This window comes from Canis lupus, chromosome 35, assembly GCF_048164855.1.
Source record: "Canis lupus baileyi chromosome 35, mCanLup2.hap1, whole genome shotgun sequence".
NCBI lineage: Eukaryota > Metazoa > Chordata > Mammalia > Carnivora > Canidae > Canis > Canis lupus.
In genome coordinates, this window is record NC_132872.1 from 29,204,662 (window position 1) to 29,224,044 (window position 19,383).

The following is a 19,383-nucleotide window of genomic DNA, read 5'->3' on the forward strand; positions in this document are numbered from 1 at the left end:
AAAGTACTGCGTATCACAGTGAAAATAAATAACTAAACCGTGATACTTCACATTTCTTCTGTATAAATTAAATTTAATACTTTTCTATTACAACTGCCTTAAGTACTGTGATCCCATTGTTATAAAACTCCTTCTGGGGATCTCTGGGTGACTCAGCGGTTCAGCACCACCTTCGGCCCAGGGCGTGATCCTGGAGTCCTGGGATCGAGTCCCACGTCAGGCTCCCTGCATGGAGCCTGCTTCTCCCTCTGCCTATGTCTCTGCCTCTCTCTCTCTCTCTCTCTCTCTGTGTGTGTGTATCTCATGAATAAGTAAATAAAATCTTTTAAAAAACTATTAAACAAATAAAAAATAAAAATAAAACTCCTTCTCTTTCCTTTTCACTCTTCCCCCTCACCTCGACCCCATACATCACACAGAAGCATCCAGAAATGATGCTTACCACATGTAGCCAATGTTATTTCTGAATGGTGGTATAGTGGCTGATTCAATGCATTCCATTTATTTTTCTCAATTCCCTGACAGTACCATGAAAAATGATGTCCTATTCCAAGACAGTACATTTATGAACATTATAAAAGAAAGGGAAATAATGAAACAAATCTTGTTCATTGCACATAGATTTAGTTTTCTCATTGACACAAATTATTATTTATTCTAGAAACCCTTCTGACTGTTCTGTTTCTGTGTATAGAAAACTCTTTAGTCCTAAACTCAGTCCAGAAAAATTCTCATTATTCAATGTGCAACTTAAATGTCAGTGTTCATCTATCGTCTTTCCAAATTGTCCCTTCTCCCAAATCATTAGTCACATATGCTCTTATGGTTCCTTTTCATATCTCCCTTATAATGTTTATGTTGTAATATAATAGTATTTCTTTTGGAGCTCCTAGAGAACAGAGATTATTTCATTTATCTTTGTCCCACAAGCACAGGGACTGAGATATTATATTCGTTTGATAAAATACTTTTGATAAATTATGATGGGACAGAGACACAAGTAAACCAATAACTACAATTCAGTGGAATAGGTGCAATGTTGACATTACATACAGAAGAATGGAAGAGAATTCTCAACTCATCCTGGAAGGAAATAGGCAAAGAAAGCTTTGAAAACATTTTGGACATGAGATCAGGTCTAAAAAATAGATCAGAGTCAGTATAGTAATGAACCTGGAAAGTTAAAAGTAAAATATACATATATATATATATATGAAATATGTTATATATAACATATAATATGTATTACATAATTATATAATACATTTTTGTATATTTATATTTATGTTTTATATATATGTTATAAATACATATAGGAGAAAGTATGCTCTATCTAGACAATTGTGAGAATGTGCTTAGGGAAGCTGACATTTAGGCTACAGAGGGGAAAAATACAAAAGAAGTGGGAGAAACAGGAGAAGCCTGGGTGGCAAAGAACATGCTTATGTTATGGAAGAAGGCCGTCATTTTTCCCAAAAGCAATGAAAATATATTGAAGACTTTAATCAGAAGAGCTATTTGTTAATACATGCCTTTCAGAAAATTATGAGAAAGAAAGAGCACACTCACACACTGAACATGTACATATTCATTGCATGGATGAGTCTTTGAATGTCAATTATCAGTTTGTTAAATGACAACTGCAACTGCATGATAGAGGCAAAAAGTAGAAAATGATTCTGAGAAATGGCCATGAATATGGTCACTTAGCCAAAAGGCATTAAAAGGAAGCTATATCTTAGGTACCCTGAGTAAAGTATCAGAACCACTCCGTATCTTTGAGCCTCCATGCACTTTTGGGATTCTAACATAACAAAGAGAAGATGGATTTAGCTTGACTTTAAAATCATAGAATATTTTATTTATGCCCTGATGTTTGCTACTTAACGGAAACAAGACTATGAAATCTCCCACCCAGTTCAAAGTACTACCTTTGAACTAAAATGCATATAAATCACACAAACACACGCCCCTTTTCTCTTATTTGATTTTTCACTGCCTGGTTCAAGCTCCTGTTCTGGAAGTATTATAACAAGAGATATTTTAGGTCAGGAGGAAGAGATATGAGCAAGAGGTATGGAAGGAACCAGCCAAAGAATGTTACACTCACCCTTAATGAGAGTGGTTATTCCCCCAAGATCTCATCTTCTTTTGCCAAGCTCTTTGCATCTTACCCATTTCACATAAAAACTGAAATGTTTCCAAGTAGTGCAGGCCTTTACTTGACATTTTGATACTTATCATATCTCATAGGTGTCCTCCAATTTCCAAAATCAATAAATCAGATCAATACAAAAATAACATTAATTTTCTGCACTAGCTTGGGAAAAAAGTGAAAGCAAAACATTCTAAGCAAAAAGAGGAGGCCTCGCCCTGTCCAACTGATAAAGGGAGGGATAATTGAATATTGTAGTACCTCCAAATGCTGGAGAGTAAACTGACAAATAAACAAAAAAACCAGAAAATTTTAAAAAATAGATAAATGAGGTAGTTTTGGTCATATTTTTTTTTTAAAGATTTTATTTATTTGAGAGAGAGTGAGCATAAGTGGGGAGGGGCCTAGAGGGACAAGCAGGCTCCCCGCTGAGCAGGACCCCAAACCAGGACCTGAGCCAAAGTCAAATACTTAACCATCAGAGCCACCCAGGTGCCCCTGAATCATTATCTTGGGAGTGGATGCTCCTCAGTGTTCCCGATGGCTGACACTTGCCATTCATTCCAGATCCTTCTTACCCATACTTTTTTTGACTCTTCTGAGGTACCCTCTTCTTTTTTGGCAGGCCTTTGCCTCTTGCAGCCTTCATCTTGGATTTTCTTTTGTTGCTCTGCAGCGGTTGCTGGGCCTCTTTGTCTTTACAGCAGAGACCTGGAAGCCTGGAGCTTATGCTGCAGTTAATGAATGACCGAGGGATGTGGAAGTCCGACTTACACCATAGTCATCCTCCAGGATCAGGAGAGATGACCTTCAGCAGAACTCTGCCTAAACCAACATCTTGTAGAGATGCTTCTCCTTGAGCTCCTAGCTCCTCTATTCTTTTACTGGTTGCTCTTGAAAACCATTTCTGCTTTCGAGAGCAGAAGTTTGCATATTTGAAAGATGTAATCTTTACATAGGTTTACAGCATGCACAGGACTTTTGAAAAGGCAAGAGGAAGAAGAGAAAAATCCCGACTACAGACCGTAGTGTTTAATTCTTCCTCTTTGAGTTTAATCAATGATCTAAAAAGTGACTATTAAAAAAAATAAAAATAAAAAAAAAATAAAAAAAATAAAAAGTGACTATTTAGGAGCACTACATGGTGCAGAGTTTTGGGCCACCATCAAGATCTCCCCCTGAGAAGGCAGCAATTCATTCCCCAGCTTCCATAACTGAGTCCGTCCCCATGATTGCTTTGCCTAGGGGCAAAGCCCTTCCTGAGGGGAAGTCATCTCCTAATAATGGGTGCCTGGGTACAAAGAGCAAGTCCCTTACCTCATTTTGCAATATCTCTGAAAAACCTCAGCCTCAGAGATCCCTGAGAGCTAAGCTGAGGTCACTCTTCTTCATCATAGTTTAAATTCTTTCTCTGCCCATTATTGCTTTGTTCAGTCTTTTGTGAGTATTCTTTCCAAGAGTACCTCCTAATAAGACACCTGTTTAACCAGGCTTTTTCCAGCAGTACATATATAACATTCAAATGATAGGTCTTGAACTCCTAGTAGATCTTGGGAGTGGAGTACCTGATTACGGGACATACAGGGACCATGCCATTAGAACTAGCCTTCAAAGTTGCTAGATACACAAAGTAATAAACTTATGTCAGGCCAACAGTGGTTTATCATAAGACAGAATGGTACATGTGGGATCAGACATGAACAGTCAGAAGCACAGGTAAGATGCATAAGCAGATGACTCAGAGGCCGTGGCATCATCTCTCCTCAACTCACTTACTTTCAAGTCATGGTAATGGACACGTGTCAGGAAGGGGAGTATCCTTAATGACCAAAAGAAGGAAAAGACAAAAGGCTGATGTGCTTCACAAAATAGTTAGCTCCATTTATTTAACGTTATAGTGGCCTGAAAAAGCAGTAGTGAGGAAAAATCTTCCCAAACACTAGAGCTTGGGAAAGTGCACTTGGTCATTCACTTCGCATGGAAAGAAAAGTGGCATGGAGCAAGAATATGGAGCAACTAATGGGCAGGAGCAATGATGTGTCAGTGATGTGAGCAAAAAATAACTGGAACATAGAAAACAAAAAATTCTGAGGGAAAGGCATGTAACTAGAGCTATTATGCTGAACACAAAGTGTGAAAAGTCTTTGTACCATATTAGCAGCCTCTAGACAGCATCGGCCATTGCAGATTTATCATACAGCCTAGTATATAATAATAGGTAGATGATAGTAGCCAAACACTGTCACCACCCACCTCAATACCAGTACAATGGCCCGTGGTGGCAGAAAGGGAGTCTGTGAATAGACATAACAGCCTAAGTTCTCACTCACCAATACAGGTGCAGTTACTGCTGTCACCACGTAACTAAAATTCTCACAATGTAGACTAACAACAGCAGCATCACTTAAGAAGATCAACTAGCCAGTTGGCAACAGGTTGATGCCATTGAACCCATTTATCCTTCAAGGGATAACAATCATCTTGACAAAAATCAACCAATATTCTGAAAATGAATTTGCTTATTCTTTCTTTCCACAGGGCCTCAACCAACACCACCTTCCAAAGGCCTATAGTGTTTGATTCACTGGCATCAAATCCTGCATCACATTTCATTGGACAGAGTAATCTGCTTTGGAGCAAATGAGGTTCAGCAGTGGGTACATCACCATGGGATCCATTAGTCCTCTTGCATACCATGTGGCTCAGAAGCTGCCAGTTGACAAAATGATAAACAGCTTTTTGAGCTGCAATCTTGGAGAGAAGACCCTCAGAGGGTAGAGGGCCCTCCCCCAAGATGTAGTGTACACCCTAAGTCACTGACAGTCACACGTGTTGGATCGTAACAGCTTCAAGAAGCACAGGGTAAAGTAGAAATGACCCGATTTCTATTTCCATCATGCCCAGTGAACCCACTTAGAAAACTTGTGCTTCTGTTCCCTGAGACTCTAAGCTTTGTGGGCCTGGATGTCTTGGATTCCAGAGCATTGTTCTACCAAAGGACACAGCAAGAATTCCATTAACAAAATATGATGCATCCACACAATGGAGTATTATTTGACAATAAAACGAAGTACAGATACATGCTAAAACCTGGGTAAACCTTGAAAATGTTATGCTAAGTAAAAAAAAAAAAAAAAAAAAAAAAGAAAGAAAAAACAGTTGCAAAAGATGACATATGATTCTTTTATTACAACTTTCCTGAATGGTTACTCCTATCTTTTCTTGCATGGGGTGCAGCATAATTATAAGTAAATATTTGTTTAACAACTGTGTTACGTACTGGACTCTAAGTCCCATGAGGATGGGTACCACATCTGCCTTATCTATTCCTGTAATCTCTTTTTAAACCATACCTAATATGCAGAGGAAATAAAATCTGTATATACCAAATAAACAATATATTTTTTAAAAACCTGTACATTGGGGATCCCTGGATGCTCAGCGGTTTAGCGCCTGCCTTTAGCCTAGGGCGCAATCCTGGAGACCCGGGATCGAATCCCATGTCAGGCTCCCGGTGCATGGAGCCTGCTTCTCCCTCTGCCTATGTCTCTGCCTCTCTCTCTCTCTCTCTCTGTGTGACTATCATAAATAAATAAAATTTTTAAAAAAACTGTACATTGGTTTACACAGCTTGTACCTGACAGAATTCTTTTCAGTCTCTGAGTTAAGTCGTTTTTATTTTTACTAAGATACCACCTTTTTTTGTCATAATTTTACTAACCATCAGAATTATGGAGATCTATGTCCTGGTTATAAATAAAATCTAAGTAATGGAAATGATGGCTTAAAGCTATAAAGTTTAATTAAAACTATCTTCAGTCAAGTTGAAGATTTTGCATAATGTAGTTTTTACAGTCCTCAAATCAATGCAACATGTTGATGTGTTTTGTAGCATTGTAAGTTAAATACTCTGTGAAATGTCTGATAAGAATGTTTTGCCAGTAAAGATGAGATTAGAATGGAGCCTTCAGGGATACAACTAACTTTGCTTATTCTACATCAGGAGAATAATCATATCTCTTCACATATATCTATATAAATACATGCTCCCACACATACATTGTACCGTAAACATTGAAATCTAGCACAGCCCATCCAAGGAAATAATTGCTGCCTTAACACATCTAATCAACACAATCTTATAGTAAGATTATAGAAGTGAAAATGCCAAGGTCTACTATCTGGGTATTTATATGTATTCAGTAAAAGAAGTAAAGAAAAAAAAGCAAAGAATCTGATTTTTTTTTGAAGCTTGTTGATTTCTATAAATTCCTTGATCATTTCATTATTTACTGAATTTATCTGAGGATAGAGACTAGACATCTATATTTTTTCGCAAAACTTCCCATGTGATCTTGAAGTTTGGACAATTTTTTTATCTGTTGACCTAAAGTAACTTTTCCATTAGTATCAACAATGTCTGTCTCATTTAATTAATTTGTTCAGAAATTACTTACTTTGTATAAGCATTTGTCAGTTCAAGTACAAAGAATAGCATCCTTTCTAGCTCTTTGGGGATACAAAGCAGGCTGCCTCTGAGAATAGAGCCATAACTTCAACATATTTGAAGAAGGAATATTCAACTTCAGCCAGCAGTTGAATTTATGAAACATTGAGACAATGTGTATGAGAGAGAATCATAGAAGTAGACTCTCCCTAGGACTTTCTAAATAACTATTAAGGAAAGAGTACTCAGCCAGTGGTCTGACAGGTTTGGCAGCTATTGCTGGGGTGAACTCATGGTCAGAGGGATGCATCAAGCTATTTTACCCAGATGTCTTTAGAGATAAATTCATCTCCTTAATATGTTTGCTGTCCAATATCTGGATTCTGATTCTGATGTGAATCCTCATGGAAATCCAGCTATTATAGAGAAAACATGTACTTTTCATACTGAATTTTAGATTCTCTCATGGGATATTAAAATTATTGCAAAATCAGAAACTGACAGTGAGTTTCTTTATTCACTCACCAATATTTTAAGAGCCTTCTATAATGCTGTAAATTGTGATAGAAGATAAAAATAAGCAAGACAGCCATTGTGCCCATTCTCACTGAGCTTACACTCTAGTGAGGAACATGCACAATTAAGAAACCATTTGCAATAAAGCGTGATGAGTGCTATGATGAGAGGGATCTAGGTATCACTGTGGATGTGTATTGGGGACATTTAATATACTTACATATTTAAGATGGAATCGGGGAATACTTCTTGGAAGAAATTTAATTAAGCTAAGCTGAAAAGATAGCCAGCCAAGTGAAAGGGGAGGAGTATGCAGCAATACTCATCTAGGGAGAGGAATAACATGGACAAAGATCCTAAGTTGAGAAAGAACACAACCTTTTCAAGAAATTAAAGAAATTTCATCCTCTGAAGTAGAATGCCAAGGTGGTAAGGATCTGTGAAAGAAAAGGCTAGGGAGACAGGTAGAAGCCAAATCATTCTGGACTATGGAAAATTAGGTTAAGCAACGTAGACATTGTCCTGGCTATAGTGTGACTATATTAAAGCTTTTTTTTTTTTTTTTTTTAGCAGGAGAGTTAAAAGGTCAAAATTTAATTTAGAAATTTCCCTTTAAGGAATATTCTGTGTGGAGAAAGACTCAGGGACACAAGTTTGAAAGGCATGATGATATGAAGAGACAGTATGTTTAGGGACTCGTAATCAATAGGACTTGACCAAATTCCTGTAATGTGTACTTACTAACCTGGATGTTTCCATCCGTGGGTAGTGATACATGCTATTTTAAATGGATAAATCATCATTCTGGTTTTACACAGTAATCTTGTGAACTTGGTAAATATATGTCCCTGGTAGCTGAATGACACATTGACTTTTGGTATATTGATCATAGTAAAGTTTCTTAGCATAGAGGCTGAAGTTTTGATAAAATAAACTCATCAAAGGAATGAATGGGTCTGCTATACTCCTTAGAAAGAGACTGCTGACCTTGTCCCAGGTAGATATTCATTATCTGTATGTATGTATCTGTATGTATTTCTCCATGTAATTTTCAGGACAATAGCTTAAGTTGAAGAAATATACCATGATAAAAATGGTTAAAGGTGAATGAATAAAGAATATCTAGTGACTAGAGATAGAAGGCAAAATAGCTCGAAGAGAGAATATATACATTCCTTTATAAAAGAAACTTTATTTTGGTCTTGCATTGTCTCTATTTATGGCAGAATAAAATATAAAAATAGGTCTTGGAGATAGGCTTCTGGATAAATTATTGCTTCTTGTAGAGATTTACAAGAATTTCAGGTGATAAAATACCACATAGAGGCTTTTCTTTTAAGTACAGTAGAACTATGGGCTGTTAAAGTTTATTGAATGACTTTCATTGATAAATGAATAAAAGAAAGAAACTTTCATAGGGAAAGATCTCACCAAAGAACTTTATTCAATACAAACTCAAAAATTCTCATTTTCAAGGAGACACTGGAACCTCATTCAATCTGGTTCTCTCTCAAGCCATCTTCTCCTCTTTATTACTTTCAAAGATAGGACTGCCCTCATGCTCCAGCCCCTTGGCAACTTAATCCTCAACTCTTCCTTCCATTGGCTTTTGTGTCCCCTAATTAAGTACAAAATTCTAGGGAAATCAAAATCAAATTCTCACTGAAGAAAGCTTTCAAAGCATTTAATACAAAAGCAAAGTTTTTAATACAAAACAAGAGCCGCTTCTACACAACATAGGATGAAAGGTTTGACGCACTTCAGTTTCTCCTATAACCAAAACCCAAAAATCTCAAGAGGCAGGTTAATATGCTGTCATGAATAGATTTCAGGATATAGAGCGTTGCCTCACACAGGGTATACATGGGCCACATTAATTCTCCTCTATGGGGGAAAAGAACCAACCTAGTACAATATTGGCTAAAAAGAAAACAGACACTGAGCTGTCACATGCATAAAACGTTCAGTTTGATTTTAACAATAGAACCCTAAATTTTCAAATAGTCGGAAACAGTGATTTTACCAAGGGGATTTTTGACATCCAATATATATGTTATTTTCCTTCTCTCTCTTTTAACTGGAACATATTTGACCTTGAAGATGTATTTGATCAAAAAACCATAATTCCCCCTTGATGAGACTGTCTTTCTGGGAGGCCGCCCTCTCTGAGCGGCCCAATGTGTCCACTTCACAGGGAGCAGCTCTGATTCCGTCCAGGAGAAAAGACAAAACTGTGTTTTCTGTCGCTGACCAAGCCTAGAGGAAACCATGTCTTTCAAAGACAAAGGCGGTATCAAGGCAATGAAGCTTCTGGAGCCAACAAGCGTCACGCTGTGCCTCGTGTGCAGCCGCCGAGTGGACCCCACACTAAAGCACTGGAGGACTGGTTGGTGACAGCTGGCCCCGTCCCCCAGCCATCACAGGAGCAGCCCTGGAGCGTAGGTTGACTTCACAGATGAAGATTTCCATCCTCATTAGTTCCGATTTACCCTAAAGAAAGCAGAGTTTTGGCAACTGGGCACAACAGCCTGAAAGCACACACACAGAAACACAACGTCTCGTTCTTCCTACTGAATCAAGTCAGAGTAGTGCTGGGCCTTTCTGGAGAGACAGACAGGTCGCAAGCTATTAGTATTTGTTTCTGCCTCTGAGAGGCATGCTGAGGAGAGAAGAAAAACTCAGGGAAGTCAATATTTTGGAAAAGCAAGCAAGGGGATGAAATTCAGTGAGCGGTTCAAGGTTGAGCTCTACTACATAGTAGAAGCTAAAGAATCAACCTTCAGTCGTTAATTATATATGTTAATTTTGTGCTTGCATGTAATTTTGCAGAGTTAAAGACTTTATATTTTTACTTTGTCTCTGATTCACTGTTCATTTAATGCTTGATTGGAAATAATAATAGCAGCATACGGAGGTATTTCAATTGTGAAAAGGAGAACTGGAACAGTAAATCATTGAGAAGTTGAAGTTCTCCCACCCACCTCTGTCAACACAGCTCCGACGCCAGCCGCTGCTTTTTGAAATGTCTTGTAAGAAGAGAAAATTAATCAGCTTTTCAACAGAGAGCAGCTTTTCTCTAAGAAACAGGTACAGAGAAGAGATTTAGTTCCGGAGAGAAAAAAAAACAAAAAGTAAAAACAAGTGTCTGGAAGAGTCCTTTGGAATCAGACTTAATCTCTCCAGATATGTTTCTACGTGACTCAAAATTAACCTATGTCACTCCGTTGTTCAACAAAATGTCATTCATTCATGTGTTCACTGCTTCAAAAATTCATATTTTCTACGTAGATAATCATGCTATCTGTGAAAACAGTTTAATTCTTCCTCCCTAATCTGAATATCTTTTATTTCCTTTTCTTATCTTATTGTATTAGCTAGGATTTCCAGTACAAAATTGAAAAGAAGTGATGAGAGAGGACATCTTTGACATCTTAGTGAAAATTGCTTTATATTTTTTAATTTATTCTCCAAAAATTATCCCTTTTCTGCACTCTCTTTATAAAGAAATGTGAGAAAGAATTCGTTATTTGGCAATACAAAGCTGGCTCTAACTTGTGGTAGGTTACCAAATACTCACTATACTGTGAAAAAAGAAGTTTAAAAACAAATGAGTAATTGGAAATAGCTATTTTTAATATTTTGAATATATTTAAAATTATGAAAACATATGCGAGGCAGGTCAGAAATAAGTGGCTAAAAGTGACTTTGAGGGCTAAAAACTCCCCAAAATTCCAGATCCCTTTCTTCAAGTTCAAATTATTTTTAATGACTTGCATTTATCACTTAAATTTACATATTCATCACAGAAAATAAAATAGGAAAAACCAACAAAAACACAAAAAATTCACCTATTAAGCAAGAGATAATTTCTCTATCATGACCTTATTTTGTTCTGATTTAAGATTTTCTGTGTGTATTTGATACAGATCTTTTTCAAATGCACATTGCTTTATAACCAAAAAATATCAACCAGTGTGCTATTATTAAGTACTCAAATTCTCCACAATTTTTACTTTTGGGGGATATTTACATTGCTTTCAGTTTCTGCAGTTATATGCAGTGGCAAACAAAAATAACTGACTTGGAGAACACTTTCACAAAGACAAAAGTGCTCCAGTCATACAGAGAACTTAAAAACAGCCCTGTATCACACTCCTGAGCATAATACTTAACAAAACTTAGAAAAATAAACTATAAAGATCTTTATTTTTAACCAAGTTTCAGTGTCAGTGAAATTATGTGATCAATCAATGTGTTGTCACCAGCTGATTGTGTTCTTTGGGTCACATGACTTAGAACTTAGTACACTAAGTATGGACCCAGTAAAACTCGATTCAGCTTTGAAAAGTTTTATTCTGTGAACCATGTGGAAAGCTGATGAGAGGGGAATGAAATAACTAGGTCTGGAATACAAATTTGGATGCTGTTACATTAATCAAAGTGAAAATGAAGGCCTGAATTAAAATTCTCAGAAAAGACATAAAAGGAAGGAGAAAGCCCATGATATACTGAAAACATTAGATTTGTAGGGTAAGGAAGAAGAAGTAGATAAATATGATGTTTGAGTTTCCATAATGGGTAGTTATGCGAATTTTTGTGCTGTTAACCTGTGGAAGCGCTTTTGGCGGGGGGGGGGGGGTGGAATATGACAACTTCAAGCACAGAAAATGAATTTGAATTGTTTATCAGGCATCCCAAGAGCTTTTTGATAGATGGCTTAATTTACGGATTTTAAACCCTAAGAAAAGATCTGGACTCGAGACACTTCTTCTAGAATCAAGAGCAGGAAAGTGAGAGATAAGCTGGGGAATGGACTCAATGACCCAGGTGCAGCACGCAGGTGCATGACGAGAACTTGAGGAATGGAAGCTGGAAGAGCAACTCATGTAAGGAGTTAAACATAAACTCACCAGGGCCTCTGACAAGAGGCAGCAGTGGTACCTGGTGGCAGGGAGCATGGAAGAGCTGTCCCCGTGGGCGAGGGAGAGAAGACCAAGGGTGAACAAATGGTAACATATATGCAGAGCGCTCAGGTGGGAAAAGTAGGGGCCTGGCCTCTCAGCCCACATGGTGGGGGAAGCCCTGCTCTAGAAGTCACTGTCCCAGGAGGAAGGTGAGCAGGGGAGCGGCTGCACCTGCCGCGGCCCCCACAGTCCTCACTCCCCGACGGCTGGCCCGCGGCCGCCGGGCCTCCCTGCCCCATGTCCATGAGCTCGGGTCTGCGGGTGAGCGTGCGGGCCCTCATCCTGCCTGGCCGCCGGGGGTCACACACTGCCTGGGCCCTGGGGAGGCCGCCACCAGGGGTCACACACAGCCCAGACCCAGGGAGGCCACCAACAGGGGTCACCCACAGACCTGGTCCCTGGGGAGGCCACCGGGGGTCACACACGGCCTAGGCCCCGGGGTGGCTGCCGGGGTCACACACGGCCCTGGGCCCTGGGGAGGCCGCCGGGGGTCACACATGGCCCGGGCCCTGGGGAGGCCGCTGGGGGTCACACACAGCCCAGGCCCTGAGGACGCCACTGGGGGTCACACACAGCTCGGGCCCTGAGGAGGCCGCCAGGGATCACACATGGCCCAGGCCCTGGGGTGGCCGCCGGGGGTCACACACGGCCCTGGGCCCTGATGAGGCTGCCATCAAGGGTCACACATGGCCCGGGCCCTGGGGAGGCCGCCGGGGGTCACACACACCCCAGCCCGCAGGGCCAGTTCACTGTTGTGTGAACTGATGTCCGCCCCTAAGGCTTCTGCAGCCCCACAGGCCCCGACCTGCATAGAGACTCGAGAAGGAGCCCGTGAGGCCTTAAGAAGCACATGTATTTAGCTGTGCGAGCCCCTCCGATTGGATGCTTTAACGTTTTTGTGCGATTTCCGCCCCAGGCCTGTAAGGCATGAGAAGCAATTTATGTTGAAAGAGTTCAAATCTAGAGTGGCTTCAACAGAAACTACGGCGGGCATAACGGAGAGACGTGTCTGCCAAAGCCGGAGCAGCCCAGGGGTGTGGGCCCGGCCGACTGATGGGAGGGGGGTGTCGGGCCGAGGAACTAACTGAGGTGCCAGCCCTGCAAACAAGACCACGTGAGTCCAGCTTGCCTTTCCCTACTCAACACTGCTTACTTAGCACAGTGCCTGGCACCTAAGGAATTCATGATAAATAATTATATTTTCTAATAAGATTTGGCTGACGATCTTGTCGTCAGGAGGTATTTATTCCCATTTTCAAGATGAAGAAACTGAAACAATCCAATTCCAAGAAACTTTGAAACAATGGAATGTAAAATCCAGAATCCAGGCTCTATTCTAAATATTTTTTAAAAGTCTACTTTTTTAAAAGTCTATGTGGCTTCCATTAATTCATTCTCTGTAACAAGCCAAAAATTGAATAATGCCTACTTCATAGTGTTAGTGTGAGGAGGAAAGGAGTCAGTATGTACAAAATGCTTTGTGGACTGTAGGAATCGAATTAATCGAAGTGTCAGTACACCCCATGGAGAAGTCGGTATTCTCGAGTCCTACGCACCATCATATTACAAGAGAATATGTGCTCTGTGATACGTGGAGTGAACCACAATTTATGATATCACAACATAGCCTGTCTCAAAGTCTCTCCTGATTTGGAAGAGAATCCGGAGGAAGGACGGGTAAGGTGAGGCAACTGAATCTACTTTATGGACTGCCACATAGGCCCCAAAATTGATACCAAATGTGAATATTATAACTTTCATGTGAGGCAAGCAAAGGAGTATTTTTTCCTACCCCAGAACACACATGTTCTCTTAAATAAATGGTGCCGTACCATTGTGTGTAAAAAAAGAGAGAGAGAGAGAGAGATTTATACCCAGATGTGATAAGCCTCTGAAAAATAAATCAGTGAAAATGACACTGCAGGGAGAACCGATACTCCAATCCGGGGCAATACAATAGGAGCAGGTCATGTAGAAGAATACATTTCTTCATAAATTGAAATACAATTAATTGTAAATGTGCCTAATTCATTACAAGTGAAAAGGCATTCATTTTAGCTAGCTTAAATATGAGAAACTTGTTGGTTTTTAATTTCAATATACATTTCATTTTCTATAAATATTATGATGAACATATCTACAAAATTAACAATAGCCAGGAAAGGCGATGCCTAATAAACCTAGTATCAAGAGTTATTGGGTGCAAATTAACTACACATTTCATAAGTGGTGCAATTAGTTTTTAATTAATAATCCACTTGACCTTTTAGGAAGTAGATGGTATTTCTTTATTGCTGAATCACACTAGAGACAAGCAGGAGCTATTCTTCAATATTTGCATCAGGTGGCAAATAGGCTGAATGATTAGTTATCGCATTTAGTTTCCTTGCAAAGTAAATATTTTTCCCTACTCGCATTTTTGTAAGAACTTGAAATTTATCTAAAAAGAATTAACTAACGTTAGGTATTTAAAGAATGCTAAACCAGTCTTAGAATTATGGGAGCATGAAATCCAAATGATTGAAGAGTACTTATCCTGAAAAATAAGAACTCCAATGATTTACAAATTCAGAGTTTACCAATATTTCAGAAAGGAACCACATATCACCCAAAATAATCACATACTCAGCATCAAGATGGAGTTCCTTAATATAGCTGGAGATTTACCCTGAAACATAGTATGGAACTTGCTCAGACTCTTTGTTGTTGTTGTTTTTAATACTTAAGGAATTCTGTTTATTACCTATGTCTTGGAATCCATAAGCATTTAATAAACTGTTCCCCGGTAAACCATCTGGAAGCTGAAAAGAATTATATATAGTATCACCACAGAAGCAGAAAACCTCAGGCTTCAGGGAAACAAACAAAATCAGATTCCTGATAAAATCTTTCTCTCTCTTCCAATCAAATGTTTTAATCACCACTTTTTAATCTAAAGTATTTAAAACCTGTATCTAGAATAGTTTTGCAATTCTTTCTGTCTTTCCATCGTCTATCTATCACCTACCTATCTATTCATCCATCCATCATCTACATTGACTGTCGAGTACTTGCACATCTTTTCCCACTTCCAGCTGAAAGTATCACTGCCTAAAGTAGGATCTACTCCCAGATCCTTCCATTGCATGACTCCGCGACCCTTTCAGATAACAAATGTCAATGTAGATACGTATATTTTCTGCTGTTCCACAATGAAAAGAATACGAACATGTACAATAGACCAGATATTTGAGTTTGATGACTGAGCACTCACTCTTACTCACTCTTCTAATATTCCTCAGGGAGGCATCAGGAAGTTTCTGAGTGGTGAGGAGCAAAATGGAGCAACTGTATACCTTCAAGCAAAACCACATACATATCAAGCAACCAAATTAAATGATGGAAACAAGAAAGGGGCTCCCACCAAATGGTCACCTTTTATATCCTATTCCTTCCTCCTTTCATCCAATTTTCAATAATGCTCAATTCAATTCAGATATAAACTGTTATCAAATGTGTGAATAAACAGCTCCTAATATTAAAAAAAAAAAAAGGCTTGTGAAACATGTCACACTGCTCGGGAAAAACAAAGTTTTCAGGAGGTCAAATTATGGAATGTGAGAAATGTGATTAATTTTTTTGTGTGTGGAATATCAATAGAAATAGTTCTTTCCAGGTTAGCCTCTGCCAAATTTACTTTGCACATCCTCCAAAGATTCTTCTTATCTCACGTTAGATACTTTGTGAAATGTTATGCATTCTGTGGCCTGGGCTAAAACAACCATACTATCCGTGTATTCGGGTTCAAGTTTTTCAGTTACTCTTTCCAGTTAAAGAATTACATACTATTTCACATTACTTAAAATAAATAGTTTATCACGTTAAAAAAGACCAGTCAGAGTAATGAGGAGATGTGTCTCTATTTCATTAATCCACCCAGAATAATAAACTGTAAAGGAAAGTGCGCCGAGTTAGCATTCCCACTTCTAATTCCGACCTTCACAGTGGACAGGCTGTGAGCTCTTGAAAAGAAGGAGCAACAAACGGTTTAGTCTAGCAGTTGGTGGAGGAATTCATCTTAGTACGGGAACTACCCGGATTTGGAACAAAATAGTCTAACCAACCCTTGTGGTAACAGGTTAGATCCAAGAAAGCCAGGGCATTGTGACAGAGGCTTCTAGAGAAGGCCACACTGCCCTGCATGAGGTAAAGAGGGGAAATGTCTTTACAGTTGCAAAGAGGGTGGAGCAAGGTGAAAGGTCATCGCAGTGAAAAGTAAAGACACTGTGAATGCTCCAGGCTGAATGTCTGCGTGGCCCGCACGCTCGTGTGCTGGAATCATACTTGGAGGTGGGGCCTTGGGAAAGGGGGCTCCTCTGAGGGGAGAACCCTCACGAAGGGAATCCGTGCCCTTATGAGAGATCCCAGGGGCTCCCTTCCAGCAGGAGGCCACACCGAGGGGATGGCGGCTTGCGGATCAGGAATGGGCCCTCCCCAGACACTGAATCTGCTGCCCCTTCACCCTGGACTTCCGGCCTCCAGGACCCTGAGAAACACTCTCCTGCCGTGTAGGAGGCTCCCAGGCCACGGCATCCTGCCACGGCAGCCCCAGCCCGAACCACCCATCGATGAATACGGAGGCTAACACACAACACAGAATTAATTCAGACCTAAGAAGGGCTAAAGTTCCGACAGGTCACCCGTGCCCACCTCTGAGGGCATCATCTAATGAAACAAGCCAGATACCAAAGGACAAAGGCCATAGAAGTCCTCTTACCTCAGGGACCTAGCAAAGTCAGATCCATACAGTGGGGTGGTGGTTGCCAGGGACTGGAGGAGAGCAAAAGGGGGAATTAATTTTACTGTTTCATGACTACCCAGGGGCGGGTTGAAAAAATGAAAAGTTCTGGAGACGGATGATGGCAGTTGCACAGGATGGTGAACGTCCTCAGTGCCACTCCATGTAAAAACAGTCAAGACAGTAAATTCTGTGTCATGCATATTTTGCCACAATGCAAAATATTTTTTGGAAGTCCACAATGAAGGGGATGTGAAGGAGGTTTTCGAGAATAAGGACACCTATGGTTCCATGTGAGGTCCTAATACAGACCCCACTGTTTTCTACCACTGAAGTCTTTAGAAAAATACAGTACACGCATGTGAAATTTTAAGAGGCTAATGTTGACCCATGTGGGTCGCATATACAGAATCGGAAGCCCAAGAGGCAGAGCAGACTGTGAATATGTAAGTCCCCCGGGAACTCGCATCGATCCTAAGGAGAATTTTGGACTCTTGGAAGTCATGCTGTTGGGAGACCTCGGGTCACCTTTATCCCTGAGACGCAGGGGAGGCTCCCGGCTGACACGCGCGTGCCTGCCCACGGAAAGGTAGAGGAAACATTGAAGTAAAAGGTGCCTAAGGGTAGCTTAGGGGTAGCTTTCTGCCCAGTGGGTAGCTACCTTAGGGACCATTGCTTGCTGTGGCCAAGACGATGCATCAAATGCAAAACAAACCCATTAACAAAAACTCTCTGCTTCGAAACTACCTTCCGCTCTGCCCCCGCAGATGGTCATACCCACTCCAAAGAGGCTGTGTAAGTTTTACTTCTCATTTTAATTAAGATAATCACAAAAGTGGCTACACTTACATATAATAAAAACAACACATGAAATATTAGGTGCTTACTCTTGAGACTTCCAAGTTTTCTTTGGGATGCCACTTTGATTAAAACTAAACACGTGACACAGTGAGTGATCCACGTAGGGTGTTGGCTCCTGAGTGTCAGTAACTCCGAGCGCAGCAGAGTAGAGGAGTTAGGAGAACCCAGAAGGGAATTCAGACAAAACTAGACTAATATTCTGCGGTCTTGGAAAAGTTACTAATCTCTTTTTTGCTTAAAAGACTGCTGTGCACACAGCACCATCGCCGCCCCCTTGCGCTGCCCCCGGCCCCTCCCCGGCCCCTGGGGACTCAGGCCCTTCCTGGTGGAGGCGGAGGCCTCCTGATGGAGTCCTGGGATGGGCAACATGACGTCGGGGAGCTCACCACCTTCTGCGTGTGGTGATCTGGGCCTCCCGGGAGGGAAACCGCCCGGCCACGCTCACCTCCTGTGACGTGAGCCGCAGTCTCGGGTTGTGTTCTGACACTTCTTCAAATTTGAGGACATGAGGGAGACGGTCAGGCACTATGTGGTGTGGTCAGCAGGTGGGGCCCCCAGTCTCCCCAGGGGTACCAGTTCCCCGGCACGGAGCAGCGGGCTGCCATGCTCCACGGGGTGCAGCACTCTGGTTCACGCATACGCTCAGCTTGAGTGGGGTCTGGAGCCTACGTGCTGGCCAAGTCTGCTCTCATCTCCCCCAGCCTGTGGAGAGCTGGGGCTGATGAGCACTGACCCACAGCAAAGGCTGGATCGGCTGGGTGGCCCCCAAACTCTCCGGCCTGACCAGCACGCTATCACCCCACCTCTTTGCCGCAGGGGCTGGCGAACGACACAGAGCTGGGGCACAGCCACTGGCAGCAGAGTGGAGCACAGTGCGCCAGGCCAAGCTGCAGAGACTGGACGCTGGCCTGCCCGGAGCAGTGCCCACTGCCAAAGCACCCCGCCTGGTGACGCTGGTGGTTGGGGGGCATGCGCCTGCCGACGTCGTGGTGTCTGCCTTTGGAAGCCAGCATGTGGCAGCGCAAGTCCAGCCCAGACCCAACCGCCACCATCTTTCTAAAGTGGCAGATTCCAGAGGGTCTCCCAGGTGCCACCGCCAGGGAGGCTTCCTGCAAAGCGTGGCCTACGTGCCCTCAGCCAGAGGACCAGCCTTGCCCACTCCTGTACGGCATCTCTCACTGGTGCCAGCCCAGGGGAAGGCAGCGCCCCGCAGGCCTGCACCCAGTCACAGAGCAGCGAGGGGCGGGGCCAGGCCAGTCACACCCCGGAGTTGTCCTTTCGGAGCCCTTGGCCCAGCAGACAGCCACCTGCGCCTGTCCACAGCGCTGTCCTCCGGTAATCCTCTTGCCAGCTCATTCCCCCTTGGGTATAGTTCTGTGAGGGCCGAAGGGGGAAAATGGATTTACTTCTCTTTTGTTAAAAATATGAGGAGAGGGGCAGCCCCGATGGCCCAGCAGTTCAGCACCACCTTCAGCCCAGGGCCTGATCCTGGAGACCCGGGATTGAGTCCCACGTTGGGCTCCTTGCATGTGTCTCTTTCTCTGTGTGTGTGTGTCTGTCATGAATAAATAAATAAAATCCCTAAAAAAAAAAAAAAGTTGAGGAGAATCCTTCTAGATGCTGTAACAGAACAGTCTCCAGGTGGTTTGAGAGACTCGCTCCT